Source organism: Oncorhynchus masou, chromosome 17 (genome assembly GCF_036934945.1).
Source record: "Oncorhynchus masou masou isolate Uvic2021 chromosome 17, UVic_Omas_1.1, whole genome shotgun sequence".
Classification (NCBI taxonomy): Eukaryota; Metazoa; Chordata; class Actinopteri; order Salmoniformes; family Salmonidae; genus Oncorhynchus; species Oncorhynchus masou.
In genome coordinates, this window is record NC_088228.1 from 36,095,343 (window position 1) to 36,104,638 (window position 9,296).

The following is a 9,296-nucleotide window of genomic DNA, read 5'->3' on the forward strand; positions in this document are numbered from 1 at the left end:
TAGTCCAACGCTCTAACCACTAGGCTACCCTGCCGCCCCGACATTGACAACTGTGTGTGTCACAGCTTCTACCAACATGTCAGGATCTTGGCATGTGGTCGTGCACTCTCCATATTTCCACAGGGCCACTGGTTCAAACCCAGCTCTGGCTGTTCCCTTAGTCGCTACAGTGTGTTGTTTAGGAAAAGAAACACAAACATGAAGTTTACTGCTACTATATTATCAAAGCAAAGTTGTGTAAGCCAAACGTATGTTTCAAATCAAACTTTACAGTTACCCAGAAACACCAAGAATCTATTGCAGGGCAAATTCCTGGAATAGTTGAGAGGCTGTGGGTGCATCCTTCATCCTTCTGTTCTCTGTTCTGGTCCCAGGTGGCTTTGATAAAGCATTAGAAGTGTGTTCAGAGACTATCCAACCAGAGCTTACTGTAGTGCTGAATAACAGATCAGGGATCATCTTACCATACACACACACATACATATACACTGAGTGTACAAAACATTAAGTAGACCTTCCTAATATTGAGCTGCACCCCCCTCCCTTTGCCCTCAGAACAGCCTCAGTTAGTCGGGCCATGAACTCTACAAGGTGTCGAAAGCATTCCACAGGGATGCTGGCCCATGTTGACTGCAATGCATCTCACAGTTGTGTCAAGTTGGCTGGATGTCCTTGGGTGGGTGGTGGACCATTCTTCATACACATGGGAAACTGTTGAGTGTGAAAACCTCAGCAGCATTGCAGTTCTTGACACAAACCGGTGCGCCTGGCACCTACTACCACACCCTGTTCAAAGGCACTTAATATTTGATCTTGTCCATTCACCCTCTGAATGGCACACATACACAATCCATGTCTCAGTTGTCCCAAGGTTTAAAAGTCCTTCTTTAACCGGTCTCCTCCCCTTCTTCTACACTGATTGAAGTGGATTTAAGAAATTACATCAATAATGGATCATAGACTTCACCTGAATTCACCTGGTCTGACTCGGTCATGGAAAGAGCAGGTGTTCTTAATATTGTGTGTGTGTGTGTGTGTGTGTGTGTGTGTGTGTGTGTGTGTGTGTGTGTGTGTGTGTGTGTGTGTGTGTGTGTGTGTGTGTGTGATATATATATATATATATATATATATATATATATATAAAAGAATGTGTTCTTAACTGACTTGCCTAGTTAAATAAAGGTAAAATAAAAAAATTAAAAAAACACACACACTGCAAGATAGTGATGACTATGACACAGTAATTTGGCGGTTTAAGGTGTGCAAAACAGGAAATGTGTCAGCACTGATGCATAAATCTTTACTCTAGTGTCGTACAGTCAGACCTCACAGAGGATGATGTTATTGATCCTTCCTTTGCTATTCAATATTTTATCAAATGAGAACGTGACCTGAGTGTGATGTGAGAGTTTTGCTTTGACTTGCTATGGACAACCCTTAGAGTATGTTTACAGTATCCCGAGAGTGGAGTATGTTGTGTACATTAGCTCCACTTTGAGGGAATTGTACCCAGGCTTGCTGCAGATAAAGATTTGACCAATTCCCTTCTGGTGTGTGTATCTAGTGCCAGTCATGAGTGCGTGTGTGTGTGTTCTTATGCCCCTGTCAGTGTGCCAGCAACATAGGTGTGTTCTTCCTGTGGGAAAGACCGGATCAAATAAAGGAGTTATTCTGCTTGTTTGTTCTCGCTGTGCAGGTTCACTCATCTCTATATCGTAGGAATCTGGTCTATGCTCAGTTATCTGTAAATGAAGGGATTTTTTAGATCAGATTATGACATTACCTAAGCAGTGCCTTGCTAAGGAGAAGCAGAGTTCCCTTCTGCTGAAAAGATAGGATGCACAAGTATAGTGAATGAGTGTGTAAATAATATTAAGACACATCAGATGTTGCTGATGTTTCAGCATGGCCTGTCTCAACTAATGTTTTTTTCCTACCTTGTCAGATTTTGTAAAGCTTGTTGAAACAGCGTAAAACAAACATCTTTTTATTTATTTATTTATTTTACAATTTGTTTCTTGGTTTTCACAACATTCAATAAATCTGTCATGTGAGGTTCAATAATTCAATTTTACAAGCAGAGCAAATGTAACTAAAAACATTAGGCATACAGATACATCACACGGACATATTATACCATACAATAACACCTGCATAGACAGCATATACCAACACACCATTCTAGATGTTACCTCAGACCACACACCATACGCACAACAATAAAAACAAACTTCCTTAACAGAACAATTTGGCAAACTTTAACATAGTATGTGGTTTTGAGGAGAACACACACCACAACGTTTTCATTTTCAACATTTTCTTCTGGTCAACTGTTTTCCTCAGTAATGTGCGGTATGTTATCTCGTTTGGATAAGACAACAGGGTGGGGTTTTCTACTTCGCTGTATTTCTCAGAGAGTAATAGTGGTGTCCCTGTACAGTCAGTTCCTGTGAATAAGTTAGGTAAATAAAACGGTCACTGTGATGCATCTGGCAGACTTGTGGATCGAGGTTTGGACTGTGACACGCAGCACTACGGTGTTGCGCTCAGAATCACTGGCCGCCAGGGGAATAAACCCGTCAACATGATGCGTCTCTGGTGAGGCCAGGAGCCAAAGCTCAGCCATCGTGTTTGAGGAGAATCGTGTGTTTGTGTCGACCTGTGAGGGGGAGAGAGGTGAGAGAGAAAGGGTGAGATGGACAGGGAGGAGTAGGGTTGGGTTTGGCTGGGATGACTTGAGGGAGGAACGTTGATTTTTTTGGGGGAGAAATAGGGAAGGGTTAGGGTGGGTTTTGGGAGGGAGAGGGAGGAGTAACTGCAGGGTAAGGGAGGGGCGGGGGGTGAGGTTTTGGATTGCGATTAGTGGAATTCTTTCTTTCACCCTGTTTTTCTCTCGCTCTGCATGTTGGAACAGATTCTCTCCTCTGTGTTGTTTTTTCTCGGGCCCCTTTTTCTTCATGTTTCAGGGGGCTGTAAACCAAGGGAAGGACAAACACACACTGTGAGATTCAAATCACCTTTAATTTGTCACACACGCGGAATACAACAGGTGTAGACTTTACTGTGAAATGCTGACTTTACGAGCCCTTCCCCAACCATGCAGAGTTAGAAAGTAAGGAATAAAAAAGGAAATAGTAGCACAAAGTAACAACAACGAGACTATATACAAGGAGTACCAGCACTGATTCAATATGCAGGGGTACGAGGTAGTTGAGGTAATTGTACATGTGGGTAGGGGTAAAAGGTGACTAGGCAATCAGGATAGGTAATAAACAGGGTAGCAGCAGTGTATGTGAAGAGTGGGAAAGTGCGTCTGTGTGAGTGTGTGTGGTGTCAATAGGCATGTGTGTGAGCGTGCGTGTGTTGGAGTGTCAGTGTAGCATGTGTGGGTGGTGAGTTCGCATAGAGCCAGTGTAAGAGAGTCAGTGCCAAATATAAAAGGCAGTCAAATAGTCTGTGTGGCCATTTGATGAACTGTTCACGAGTCTTATGGCTTGGGGGTAGAAGCTGTTCTGGAGCCTTTTGGTCCCAGATCCTCAGCGATGTGGACACTGATTAAGTCGATGCTCCCGACCCACTCCACTTCAGCCCTGTCGAGGTGAATGGAGGCATACTTGCCCCTCCTTTTCCTGTATTCCACAATCACCTCCTTTGATTTGCTGACATTGAGGGAGGGGCTGTTGTCCTGGCAACACACTGCCAGGTCTCTGACCTCCTCCCTATAGGCTGTCTTATCATCGTCGGTGATCAGGCCACCTACCACCATTGTGTCATCGGCAAACTTAATAATGGTGTTGGAGTCGTGCGTGGCCAAGCAGTCTTGGGTGAACAGGGAGTACAAGAGGAGGGTCAACGCGGTGGATGTGTTGTTGCCTACCCTCACCACCTGGGGGCGGCCCACCAGGAAGTCGAGGATCCAGAGATTTACAAGAACTTTGGGGCGTGCCAGTCATTGCTCAAGTGTGGAGAAGTGTTTACTCAAGGTGGGTCAAGACCAGTTCGTCTAGGGTCACAGTCTAGTACTAGATTATGATTTTGTCCTTAGTTGGATCATAACCTTGGGGTACAACCATGCTGTTATGAGCTGATTACCGACTCCACTGGCCCACTCGGTAGTATGGGTAAGCATATGTTGTTCTCACACCCTGGAATGAATGTACAGTTGTGCATAAGCTCTGGGCATTCTGCATACTGCATGCCTAAGCTCCATATGACCGTATGACAGACCCTGGACACATGTGTCTAAGCTCCAAATGACAGGGGGGGGGGGGATTAAAGGGAAGTTCCCCGTCTCAGGGTGCAGACACAGCTGCTCTGGGCAGGAGGAGGCACACAGTTCTCCCTACATGGAGGGGCACCAGCTATAGAATTAGGACCAAATAGAACAGACATTCCAATTCTCTGCAATGTTCTACTGTGGCAAACTCGATCCAAACATGAAGGCAGAGGCCATTTATGCGAGGGAGATCTATCTCTAATTTCATAGGGAAGAACTCAAAACATAAATGGTTACATGTCCCTTATAGAGTGGGAGGTGATAATACAATCACATTGTTTACACAACAGTTGTTTGATACAAGCACCAGTTCCAGAACACAATGGCCTTGTGTAAGGGTGCAGACATAACAGGAGCCTATGAAAGGCATAACATCCCAGTCCATCGATGAACAATAGCGCAACCCTTGAGAAGTTATAACGGCTCACCAACAGCAGGTCCATAATGCGTGGAAAGGCTGTGTTACTGTGCATTTAGGACGATGTTAGTTATATACATTATCTTTCTGTGGGACCAGGTTAACTTAACTCTACAGTATTTTCGTTCAAATGAGGATAAGGAGGATTAAGTGTAAAAAAAACAAACACATATGTTCACATGCGGAAACGCACACACTCCCACATGGTAGGCGGTGTGAGGAATGCAGGTGATATGAACATCATGTGAGACCGTCTGCTTGGGATTAGCTTGTCTTACTAGAGGGGGGTCTGTCCATACACCTGTCCGTTCGAGATAGAGATCGTTCTCTACTCATCAGCAAATGTTACAGACAATAAATATACCAGACACTCACAGTCCAAGTGTGCATAGGATTTATGTGTGTCTGAGTATGTGTTAGTCAACCTGTGAAATCACACCTACCTGGGACTGCCCTGCCCTCGACCTCAGGAATCCTTGGTCTCCATGGTGACCCGTGGAATCCTTGGTCGTGGCAGTGTCTGGACATTCCAAGGGACTTGTGTGGGAAGGTACAGATTAAAAACCTGAGAGAGAGAGAGAGAGAGAGAGGGAGAGGGAGAGAGATGTAGACAGGATGTAGGGTGTGGCGGTTGATGGGATAAGCTCTCCATCCAAGTCAGAACATACCATAGCGAGGACACACCTCCCTGACCGGACTATGTTAAGAGTGCAGAACCTGTGGGCAAGTTGAGGCAGGTGAGAGGGTCTGACAAGTCAACCGACACACATTCACTCATCCCTCTGTCAGAACACACTCACACCCACACACTCGCTCCAGGAAGGCACACATGCACAGTCACAGCCAAGGGGAGCATCCAGGTCATTTACCTGTAAGAACCTGAGGAGGTGACGAGTGTGTGTGTTTGTGTGAACATGTGTTTGTGTGTGTGTGTATGAAGAGGAGACCAGCGGAATCAGGTTGACTGTTGCTACCCATAACATTTAGCCTGCAAAGAGCCCGTCTCTATGGGGTGTGTCCAGACCACAGGCTTTGTCATGGGATCCTTTGAAGTGAGAGCATTGTCATTAGTAAACTCAGTGAAAGTAAGTTACTGTAAGTTCCTTAAAGCGGCACTGCAGTCAAAAACGTGTTTTCCTGTTTTCTACATTATGAAGTCAAAATAGCACTCGGAAATTGTGAAAATGATGATAATGCTATTTTTGTCTTAAGAGCTGTTTGAAAATAAATCCTGTAATTTCAGCCTGTTCAGGTGGGATGGAGTATTTTGCCAAGATGATGCCATAACAATCTGATCGGATTATTCTGACCAATGACCAGTCATCTTTTATTTGCATATAGGGGTAGGCTCTAGAGTCTAAATGACCCTATCCGCCAATAAGGTTTGTGAATTTAAATATATAAAAATGTGTATCAACACGCCCACATTTCAATAGCAAAAGGAGGCTCAGGGAAATAAATTTGGAGTGATTTTAATGAAATATACACACACACTGATTTATCAGACATAGCATAGCATTTTCACAATTATTTTAAAATAAGTAAATAATAATAAAATAAAAAAGACTGCATGTGGGCTTTAATACTAGAACTTATCATTACTCATTGGGTATATATTATTACTTTTATAATTACATGTTTTACTTTTCATTATTTCTCTATTTTCTTTCTCTCTACATTGTTGGGAAGTAAGTATTTCACTGTTAGTCTGCACCTTGTTTACTTGTTTACGAAGCATGTGACTAAAACACTTTTATTTGACTCCCTTCAAACGAATTAACAATCATTCTGACTTCAACATTCTAACAGTGAAATTAATATATTTCATATATCGCAAAAATAATTATTTGGTTGTGTGTGGTCGAAGGAATTATCCATAGAGCTCCAAGGGAGGATTGTGTCGAGGCACAGATCTGTGGAAGGGTACCAAAAAATGTCTGCAGCGTTGAAGGTCTCCAAGAACGGTGGCCTCCGTCATTCTTAAATGGAAGAAGTTTGGAACTTCCTAGAGCTGGCTGCCCAGCTAAACTGAGCAATCGGGGGAGAAGGGCCTTGGTCACTGAGGTGACCAAGAACCCAATGGTAACTCTGACAGAGCTCCATAGTTCCTCTGTGGAGATGGCAGAACCTTCCAGAAGGACAACAATCTCTGCAGAACTCCACCAATCAGGCCTTTATGGTATAGTGGCCAGACGGAAGCCATTCCTCAGTAAAAGGCACATGACAGCCTGCTTGGAGTTTTCCAAAAGGCACCTAAAGGACTCTCAAACCATGAGAAACAAGATTCTCTGGTCTGATGAAACCAGGATTGGCTCTTTGGCTTGAATGCCAAATGTTATGTCTGGAGGAAATCCGGCAACATCTCTACGGTGAAGCATGGTGGTGGCAGCATCATGTCTGGAGGAAACCCGGCAACATCTCTACATTGAAGCATGGTGGTGGCAGCATCATGTCTGGTGGAAACCCGGCAACATCTCTACGATGAAGCATGGTGGTGGCAGCATCATGTCTGGAGGAAACCCGGCAACATCTCTACATTGAAGCATGGTGGTGGCAGCATCATGCTGTGGGGATGTTTTTCAATGGCAGGGAATGGGATACTAGTCAGGATTGAAGGGAAGATGAAAGGAGCAAAGTACCGAGAGATCCTTGATGGAAACCTGCTCCATAGCGCTAAGGACCTCAGACTGGGGCGAATGTTCACCTTCCAACAGGACAACGACCCTAAGCACACAGCCAAGACAACACAGGAGTGGCTTCGGGACGAGTCTCTGAATGTCCTTGAGTGGCCCAGACTTCAACCCGATCAAACGTCTCTGGAGAGACCTGAAAATAGCTGTGCAGCGACGCTCCCCATCCAACCTGGCAGAACTTGAGAGCATCTGCAGAGAAGATTGGAAGAAACTCCCCAAATACAGGTATGCCTAGCTTGTAGCGTCATACCCAAGAAGACTCAAGGCTGTAGTCACTGCCAAAGGTGCTACAACAAAGTACTGAGTAAAGGGTCTGAATACTTATGTAAATGTAATATTTCTGTTTTTTATTTTTAATACATTTGCAAAAAAAATCACAAAACCTGTTTTTGCTTTGTCATTATGGGGTATTGTGTGTAGATTTATGAGGGGGGGGGACTATTTAATACATTTTAGAATAAGGCTCTAATGTAACAAAATGTGGAAAAAGTCAAGGGGTCTGAATACTTTCCGAATGCACTGTGTCGATATGACAGCAGTCAATTATTGTCCGTGTTTGCTGCTCTGTACAAACGATCGCGTGACATGGTTTCTCCAAAGAAAGGTAGGCTAGGCTATCCCATACATTTTGTGCTGATAATCAGCCTGTACCATAGTCACCGACTTGTTCTATCCAAATGGTGCTGTCCCGTCCTCGCTCCCGTCTCACCGCTTCATTTGGTGCCGAGTGCCTCAGTGGTCTAAGGCACTGCATCTCAGTGCTGGAGGCGTCACTACAGACACCCTGGTTCAAATCCAGCTGTATCACAACCGACCGTGATTGGGAGCCCCATAGGGTGGCACACAATTGGCCTAGCATTGTCCGGGTTTGGTCGATGTAGGAAGTCATTGTAAATAAGAATTTGTTCTTAACTGACTTGCCTAGTTAAATAAAGGTTAACTTTTTAAAAATGAAAATGGTGGTAGCCCGGTTCAGCTTTTTTGTGCAATAGGCCTCGAAGGTGTAGGCTGTGGCTCAGAATCAGAAGAATAATCATCAGAAAGGTCCTGATTAATTTCTTCCCCACCATCTGTGCCGTTTTCATTCAGATTTTGTCAATTACACACGCTCTCACTGTGTGCTCCAAGTAGACTAGTGTAGGATGATCAAACTTGGACTGCTGTTCTTCATTCACAATTGGTGATTACATAATTGTGCATCATTCGCCTCCGCTCACTCATCAAGTCACTCATCAAGTTAATTCATCTCATCTGTTGTTATATGTGTGACATTTATTTCGGTAGGCCTCTAGTTTAGGTTCAGTTTTGAGACAATTATCAACTGGGCACAGCACTTTAATGTCAGGAGAAGGAGCGGAGCAGGCTCTACTGTCAGGAGAAGGAGCGGAGCAGGCTCTACTGTCAGGAGAAGGAGCGGAGCAGCCTCTACTGTCAGGAGAAGGAGCGGAGCAGGCTCTACTGTCAGGAGAAGGAGTGGAGCAGGCTTTACTGTCAGGAGAAGGAGCGGAGCAGGCTCTACTGTCAGGAGAAGGAGCGGAGCAGGCTTTACTGTCAGGAGAAGGAGCGGAGCAGGCTCTACTGTCAGGAGAAGGAGCGGAGCAGGCTCTACTGTCAGGAGAAGGAGCGGAGCAGGCTCTACTGTCAGGAGAAGGAGCGGAGCAGGCTTTACTGTCAGGAGAAGGAGCGGAGCAGGCTCTACTGTCAGGAGAAGGAGCGGAGCAGGCTCTACTGTTAGGAGAAGGAGAGGAGCAGGCTCTACTGTCAGGAGAAGGAGCGGAGCAGGCTCTACTGTCAGGAGAAGGAGCGGAGCAGGCTCTACTGTCAGGAGAAGGAGCGGAGCAGGCTCTACTGTCAGGAGAAGGAGCGGAGCAGGCTCTACTGTCAGGAGAAGGAGCGGAGCAGGCTCTAC

General features: G+C 45.1%; 1 long non-coding RNA gene across 1 annotated transcript; it reads right to left on the reverse strand.

Moving 5' to 3' along the window:
- Positions 1 to 2,016: 2,016 nt before the first annotated feature.
- On the reverse strand, positions 2,017 to 5,310 carry LOC135558215 (uncharacterized). Its single transcript, XR_010458329.1, has 3 exons — positions 5,138 to 5,310; positions 2,882 to 2,970; positions 2,017 to 2,659 (listed from the first exon to the last, which is right to left on the reverse strand). It is a non-coding gene; the product is annotated as an uncharacterized LOC135558215 (long non-coding RNA).
- Positions 5,311 to 9,296: the final 3,986 nt, after the last annotated feature.